Below are 8,459 nucleotides of genomic sequence, written 5' to 3' on the forward strand. Positions count from 1 at the left end.
AAGGACAATTGGCAGCCTCATTCTAACGTTATCCTTGCCGCGGAGGGGTTTACAAAGAATGTGGTGGGATGGAATAAAAACATCTTTGGCCACATTATCAGAAGGAAAAATAAACTCTTAAGAAGAATTGAAGGCATTCAACGTTGTTTGGAGACCCGATTCGATCACAGTCTGAATTGTCAGCTTAGATCTCTCCAGAACGAGTTGGAAGCGGTGCTTAGATAGGAAGAGCTTCTTTGGTTCCAGAAATCTAGAAAGGTTTGGATTAAGGACGGTGACCGGAATACTAGATTTTTCCACCTCTCTACTATAATTAGGAGATAGAGGAATCAGATCGATGCTATTAAAGACTCCAATGGTGATTGGGTCTATGAGGATGAAGATATTCGTCGTCTGGCCCTTGACTTCTATAAAGACCTTTTTAAAGAGGATAAGGTGGATTTGGATAAAGCCCTCTCTGGGGTTTCCTTTCCTAGGTTGGAGGAGGATGCTATTAAGGGAGCTTTCCATCCTATTGACCAGAAAGAAATTGATCTGGCTTTCACCAGTATTGGAGCTACTAAGGCCCCGGGGATCGATGGTATTCCTGCTAGCTTTTACCATAAACACTGGGATACTGTGAAGGAAGGCATTTACAGTTTTGTGAAAGGTGTTTTTGGCGGATCCAACGATATTGGACTGGTTAATAAAACCCTCCTGGTTCTGATCCCTAAGGTTGAAAAACCTTCCTCCTTTTTACAAATGAGGCCGATCAGTCTTTGCAACGTGCTTTATAAAGCTATCACTAAAATTGTGGCTAATAGACTCCGGCATATTCTTCCGGAGATTATAAGCCAGAATCAAGGTAGTTTTGTTCCTGGCAGGCAAATGATGGACAATATGGTGATTGCCCAGGAGGTGGTTCATTCCATGAAGATGAGGAAAGGTAAGAAATGGATTATGGCGCTGGATCTGGATCTGGAGAAAGCTTATGATCGTTTAAACTGGAGTTTTCTTCTAGATAGTTTAGAGAGAGCTGGTATCCCGGATAGCTGGAGGAGATTGATTGAGGATTGCATTTCTTCTCCTTTTTTTCCAGGTTTTGATCAATGGAGATATGTCTGATGAGTTCTCTCCCTCCAGGGGTATCCGTCAAGGGGATCCTATGAGCCCCTTCCTTTTTGTTATTGCTATGGAGAGGTTGTCTCACCTGATCCAAGAGGCCGTGAACAAGGGTTTTTTACACCCTGTGTCCATCAACAAGTTTTGCCCTCCTATTACCCATCTGTTCTTTGCTGACGATGTGATGATCTTTGTGGAAGGGAATGAGGAGCAAGTTGGTGTGGTTATGGAGATCCTTAATTGTTTCTGCGCAGCTTCTGGCCAGAAGATCAATATCCATAAATCTCGGATGCTCTGCTCTAAGAATATGGATAAAGGCGTTTGTAAAAGGCTTAGTGATTTATGGCATTCCTCTTACTCACTCTTTGGGTAAGTATCTTGGGGTTCCCCTCCACAGCGACAGAGTGTCCAAAGCCTCATTTAAAGAGACGCTGGATAAAACGAATGGGTTGTGTGCTAGTTGGAAAGCCAATTCTCTTTCCCTGGCAGGCCGCCTAACTTTAATCCAGTCTGTCAATTGCGCAGCTCCTAATTATATCATGCAAGCCTGCAGGCTGTCTGAGCCAGTTCTCAATGAGCTTGACAAAATTAACCGGCGCTTCCTTTGGGGGGAGTCTGAAGAGGGGAAGAAGATTCACCTTGTCCCGTGGAAGGAGGTCTGCCAGTCGAAAAGCAGTGGGGGGCCTTGGCATAAGACAAGCGAAGGACAACAACAAAGTCTTATTAATGAAGCTTCTCTGGAGAATGTGGCAATGCCCCTCCTCTCTTTGGGTGCATCTTCTCTGTGGTAAGTATCGGAAAGACAAAATCTTTGGGGGCCCCAAGGAGAGAGTTGTCAATTGTTCCTTCCTCTGGAAAGGGCTTAGCGATGTGTTTGCAGAGTTCTGCTTGGGGGTTGGTCTAGAGGTGGGTAATGGTAAATCCATCAGTTTCTGGTATGATACCTAGATCGGTGATAAACCGTTATTAGATGTGTGTAGCTCCCCCCGCCTTGTGATATCCTTAACTAGAGGATTGCCGATGTAGTGGACTCTGAGGGGGACTGGATCTGGTCTAAGTTTGATACCTTCTTTAGCCTGGAGACTCTCCTTAGAATTCGGGGAGTGAAGGTTAGTAATCAAGAGGAAGACAGGGATAGGCATTGCTGGGCCCTGACTAATAATGGAGTTTATTCGTGCAAATCTGCCTTTGAAGCTTTTACCCTCGACAGGTCCGTTCCTCCCTCGGATACTTGGAAATCCATTTGGGCCCTCCAAATCCCTTACCGTATTAGGAGTTTCGTGTGGTTGGGAGTTAAGGACAAGTTGCTTACTAATTCAGATAGGCACAGACGGCATTTGGCGAACTCAGGAGCTTGCAGTAGATGCAGAGGCCATGATGAAACTTTGTGCCATGCTCTTAGGGATTGCTCTAAGAGTAAAGAGGTTTGGAATAAAATTATCCCACACCACATTCTCTCTTCCTTCTTGGCCCACTCTGAGAATGACTGGTTCTCTGATGGTATTAGTGGGAAATTACTGACTAACATGGAGCATGGTGACATTTTCTTTGCTATCATTTGTCACCAAATTTGGAAGTGGAGAAACGAGGAGATTTTTGGTAATAAAACCGTTTTTATTCCTAACTTAGCTGAGTTCTTCTCGAAAAAACTCTTTATTATTATTGAGAGCTTCAAAGGGGATTCCCTTGCCAGGTCTACCCAGAAAAGAGAGGTCCATCTCGTGGGATGGAGAAGGCCGAGGGATGGGGTTGTGAAATTGAATACGGATGACTCCTGCCTTATCAATGGTAAGATTGCTGCCGGAGGTGTTCTTAGGGATGCGGGGGGGCGCCTGGCTTTCTGGGTTCACCCAAAATCTGAGGTTGGGCTCTTCCTTTTCTACAGAGCTTTGGGTATTCTCTCCGGTATCAAGCTTGCTAAAAGTCTGGGTGTGAAGAGGTTATCTGTGGAGTCTGATAACAGGGAGGCCATCGAAATAATTTCTGATAATCATGCTTTTTGTCTTAATAGCCGCAACCTTATTAAAGCTATTAAAAGGCTTTGCTCTTCTTTTGATTTCTTAAAGTTCAGTCACATTTTCAGAGAGCAAAACCGTGTTGCGGATCGCTTGGCTGCGGCTGGCCATGAGGGGATGTTAGGTGTTACTACCCTTTCTGACCCCCCTATCTTTCTCTCTTCTCTTCTTTTAGAGGATAAGATTGGGGTTAGTTTTCCTAGGCTGATCCCAGGATAGTTGTTTTTGTTTGTTTGTTTTCCTTTCCTGTTTCTACCAAAAAAAATTATTATTGTTCCAGAAACATTCATAATTATGTAATCCATAAATTTAAATTTAGTTGATTCCAAATAATAGATTAATTTTGTTTTCTAAATTCCAAAATATATTTTCCTTTTCTGATCTAAACTACAGATATCCTCATTAAAATAATTCTTTTTGAAATTTAGTCACAGTTAAGATTGCTCATCAACATGTAGGGCCAACTGACTACAACCCATAGGTATACATTTTCAATCTTTGAGTAAACGATGTAAAGTCATGTTTGGTAAAGAGCGTTTTGGGATAAAAAGAGTGGTTTTGACCAATTTTAGCGGGTTGACCACTGAAACCGCTGATTGAAGTGTTTGGTGGAAAGAGGTTTGGGAGAGAGTTTTGGGATGAAAACGCTAATATGGAAAAAGATCCTTTTAAGAGCTTTTTCAATTAGCGTTTTGCAATATTAAAATTAATGGACTTCTTTAACCCTAATTATTTTATGTATTAAAAAAAATAAATGCCATAATTTGTCTTTTTGCACAAACCGTTATTATCAATCAGCTAATATTTACTAAACAGGTCTACACAAACATCTAGTCAAATCAGCTAATGTAATCAACTAACAGCTAACATCTAATGTAATCAGCTAACATCTAATTTTCAAACAGGACCTAAGTAAAATTGGAAAAGAAATAAACAAGGAACCATTTTATATTAAAATATTACTTAACAAATTTCTAGCCTACTACGAATCCTATGGTGATCATATTACTTAATTAAAATATTAATTAACAAATTTCTTTTTCTTGTTTTTGTATTAATATTTAATTTATTTCTAAAAACAAGGAACCATTTTCATATAGACTGAGAAAAGTTCACGCCTTTCTCTACTAAGATGGCCGGTGAAAATTTCACTCCTCCTTCCTCTACTGAATTGAACACCAGATAATTAAACTGGTTAATTAATATGAGAATTTTGGTGTTTGGTAATTACGGAAAAACACAGTATAAGAAAAAATGCACAATTTACTCGTTCCATCATTATGGCCCTAAAGAAGATAAAAGACTTGGAATTTTTGTTCAACTTTTCTGATGCTGGCTTTTATTTATAAGCTTTTCTGTGACAACTAGTATCGTTCAACCATGATTCAATTGAGTATTTTCGTTTCACAAAGTCAATTTGGATGTATAATCATAAACAGTATTGCATTTGAAGAACCTCGGTTTTTGTTCTTTTTTTTTATCAGAGTCGAACCATATTATTTTTTTCCTTATTCCCCAGTAACTAGTTGATTGTTCTCTAGAAAATCAGACCCACTTTAATTATTTGACTTTCAATTCAATAGCAGGAGCAGACGAAGAAGGGCTGAGTTTTTTTATGGGTGATGTTCTCGACTTCTGGTGCGATGCCCATTGTTTTATACCATCCAACAAAGATAATTGGATTTTTCATCCCCAAATTCTTTTAATCAATTTTATGTTCTTCAATTGAACGAATAAATGCCTGGATTTTTCTGAGGTGAAGCCTAAGAAGAAGATTGTTCGAGTTTGGCTCCTGCAATGTGGAAGAATCGAGTTTGAGAATTTCTCTCTCTAAAGTGGTTGCTTGTTTGTAGGAGTTAATTAGAATTAGATAAAAAAAAATAGAAAGAAATCTGTTACTAATATTTTAATTAGTAATATGATCATCGTTGGACTATTATTGGTTAAATCTAAGGGTGAAGGTCCATGGTCATTAGGATCTAATTGAACGGGACTCCTTCCACTATTCTCTTCAATAGAAAAGAAGAAATTCTTTCATTCTTTCTTTTTTTTTTTGTCTCCTTTCAATTTTCCCCTCCTCCATCCACCAACTTCGGCAACCGCTATTGTTTCCACTTCCTTTAACTCGAATTTTTAATGCACGATTAAAATTAATCTCCTAAACTGAAATCCTCGCTCCGCCACCACATATAACTAAAATAACTCTTTAAATTTTTTCTCTATAAGTTAGGCCTTGTTTGATAAAGCACTTAATTGCTTAAATTAAAATGTTAAGCACTTATTTAATTTAAGTGCGTTTGATAACGATTGTTTCTCCACCACTTAAATTGGTTAATTAAGTTAAAAATCACTTATTTTGATAAGCCAAAATATTTAACTTAACGTTTTAAGTTAAACATTATCTACTAATATTTTTATAAAAGTTATATCATTCAATATTTTCAGTACTTATAATATTCAGCACTTAAAATTCAGTACTTATTTTTTCAGCACTTAATTTTCAGTTTTATCAAACAACACCTTAGTGTTGAAAATTTGACAAGTCACAAGTGCAATAAGGATTTAAGGTAAAGATAGATAATATTGGAAATGGAGGTGGACAAAGTGGTCTATCCTATGCGTAACCCAACCACATAAGTACCTAATCTAATGCTAATACATGGTTGGTAATTAAGGGACATAGATTAGGCCATCTCCAACGGTGTTCTCTATTTAGCCTACTCTATCTTCATTTTTCTCTACTCTATCTTCAAATATAGAGTTGCTACAGTAAAAGTTCTCCAACCATATACTCTATTTTAACCACTCTTTAAAACTTTTATTATTATTATATTCATTTTTCACATAACAATTTTTTTTAATAAACATAACATTTATATTCTTTATATTATCAATCAAAATATATCCATTTATTAATTATTATCATGTAATGTTTAATTTACTATTTTAAATTAAATAATTAAATGATAATTATTAAAATCAATAATTAATAATTCAATTAATAATTATTATTATTAATTTGAAATATAATTTTATAAAATTTGAAAAAAATATAAGATTTAACACGAACAAAGAAACACATTAAAAATAATTCGTGTACCGCTTTTATGGTTCGTGTAATATTTAAATGTTTTTATAATTTATGTAATATTTAGTGTTTTTATAATTATAATTTAATATTTAAATGTACAACACAATAAAAAATCAAATAACACTACAATTAGAAATTAAAATTAATGTACCTAAATAATAAACATAAATGTACAAAAAATAAATATACATAAAATTAATATTTAAAATAAAAAAATATTTAAAACAAAATGTTATATAAAATAAAAGGATTTAAAACAAAATTATAAATTGATAAAAGGATTAAATAAAAGGATTTAAAAAAAAATTAATAAAATATTCAAACTTGGCTTGCGGCATCTTTGCCGCAAGCAGATCCAGCTCCGTTGGAGCTGGATTTTTGGAGATTCCAAGGGCTCTCTTTAAATTTAGAGAGCCCTTGGAGATGGCCTTAAGATTTAGGACACTATCCACTCAACATGTTCTAATCTTATTCCTTAAATGGATTATCATCTTCTTTAAAAATGTACCCTCTTTTATTGCATAAAGTACTTTTAAAAAATTCACTATATAATTAAAATAAAAATAAGATAATTTTTTAATCAAGAGGTCAGGTAGAAGTAGACCTGTAAATGGGCCGGGCTGGGCCGGGCCAGTCGGGTTTTTAAGTAAAAATACTCAGTCCAAGCCCAGCCCAGCCCACAATTAATTTAGACGGGCTCGGGCTTAAAAATCAAATCCCGAGCCCAACCCATATAAGCCCACCTATATATATATATATAATTGTTAATTATAAAAAAATAAATATTATACTTAAAAATAAATATTTAATATATAAATATATATTTATTAATTAATATTAATAAGCGGGCCGGGCTGGGCCGGCCCTTGTTATTTTTATTAACCCCAAGCCCGCGCAAAAAATAGGCGGGCCTGGGCCGGCCTGGGCTGATGAACACTTTTTATTGTCCAAGCCCGGTCCAAGGGACACGGGCCTGGGCGGGCCGGGCGGGTACCCGGGCCCGTGGACAGGTCTACGGTAGAAGGTATTATTTGTATGTTTGGACATCCCAACTAAGTTGACACTTCTTTTTTTGAAAGAATAAAGAATATCAATTAATTAAATCAGAGAACAATACATCGATAAGGGAAGGCGGTGGACAAGCCCACTCACCACGATCAGACCTAGATCTAACAGCTTTTGCTAATGAATGAGCTGCGAGATTCGCTAAACGATTAACGAAAGAGATCGAAACTAAATTCAGATCTAGAAGGATTGAGTAACTATCTTGGAGAACATCAGATAAATAAGAAAGATCAAAATTTTTTGCCTTTAAAGCTTGGACCACTTGTAAACAATCGGATTGAACTATCACCCGAGATAGGTTTAGGGCCTTGATCCAACTGAGCGCTTCTCTGACAGCCATTGCCTCTGCCAAAGTAGGGTCGACCGAGTCTGCTAGTCTTCCATTTCTAGCCCGAAAACACACTCCTCTGCTGTCCCTAATTAGCATTCCGAATGTGCAGAAGCTTTCCTCCAAATTTACACCAGCATCCACGTTGCATATTAAATAGTCAGGAGGGGGTTTTTGCCATTTAATTACGGTCTTACCACTTGCCTGATTACTCGATGGTTTTAGGACCTGAGCTGCTCTCCATTGTTGGTGTTCTGCTACTGCAACTGTTAAGACCGTATTCGGGAGACTATATTTCTTCTCCCAAACCACTTTGTTTCTATACTTCCACAGGTTCCACAAGATGCAAGCAACCAGTTCCGCTGTCGTGGAAGACGAAGCTAGCAGCCCCGAGAACCAAACCAGTACATCATTAACAAGATCCATTCGATCATCCCTAAAAAACAGTGCCCAGACCTGTTTAGCGAAAATACAGGTCACAAAAGTGTGCGTCTCGTTTTCATTTATCAGATTGAAAATCGGACATCTATTCGCCAATGTGCTGTGTCGATTTGTCAAATTAGCCATTGTTGGTAGGCATTGTGAGAGCATTCTCCAGACACAGTTCTTGATCTTCGGAGCTACATCCAGTTTCCATAACAGCTGCCAATTCATGTTAGGTGTATTCCGTTGTTCTTCCGCTTCAGCATCGATCGCAAGCCAGTAGCCACTACGGACTGAATACTCTTTAGACGGGGTGAATTGCCAAAACATAGAGTCAATCATTCCGTGATTTCTTACTGGAATAGATAGGATGAGATTCCGGTCTCTGTCACTGAAAGTGTTGTTTATCAATTCAGTCTCCCAATTGCCATCAGGA

The sequence above is a fragment of the Euphorbia lathyris genome, chromosome 2 (assembly GCF_963576675.1).
Source record: "Euphorbia lathyris chromosome 2, ddEupLath1.1, whole genome shotgun sequence".
Classification (NCBI taxonomy): Eukaryota; Viridiplantae; Streptophyta; class Magnoliopsida; order Malpighiales; family Euphorbiaceae; genus Euphorbia; species Euphorbia lathyris.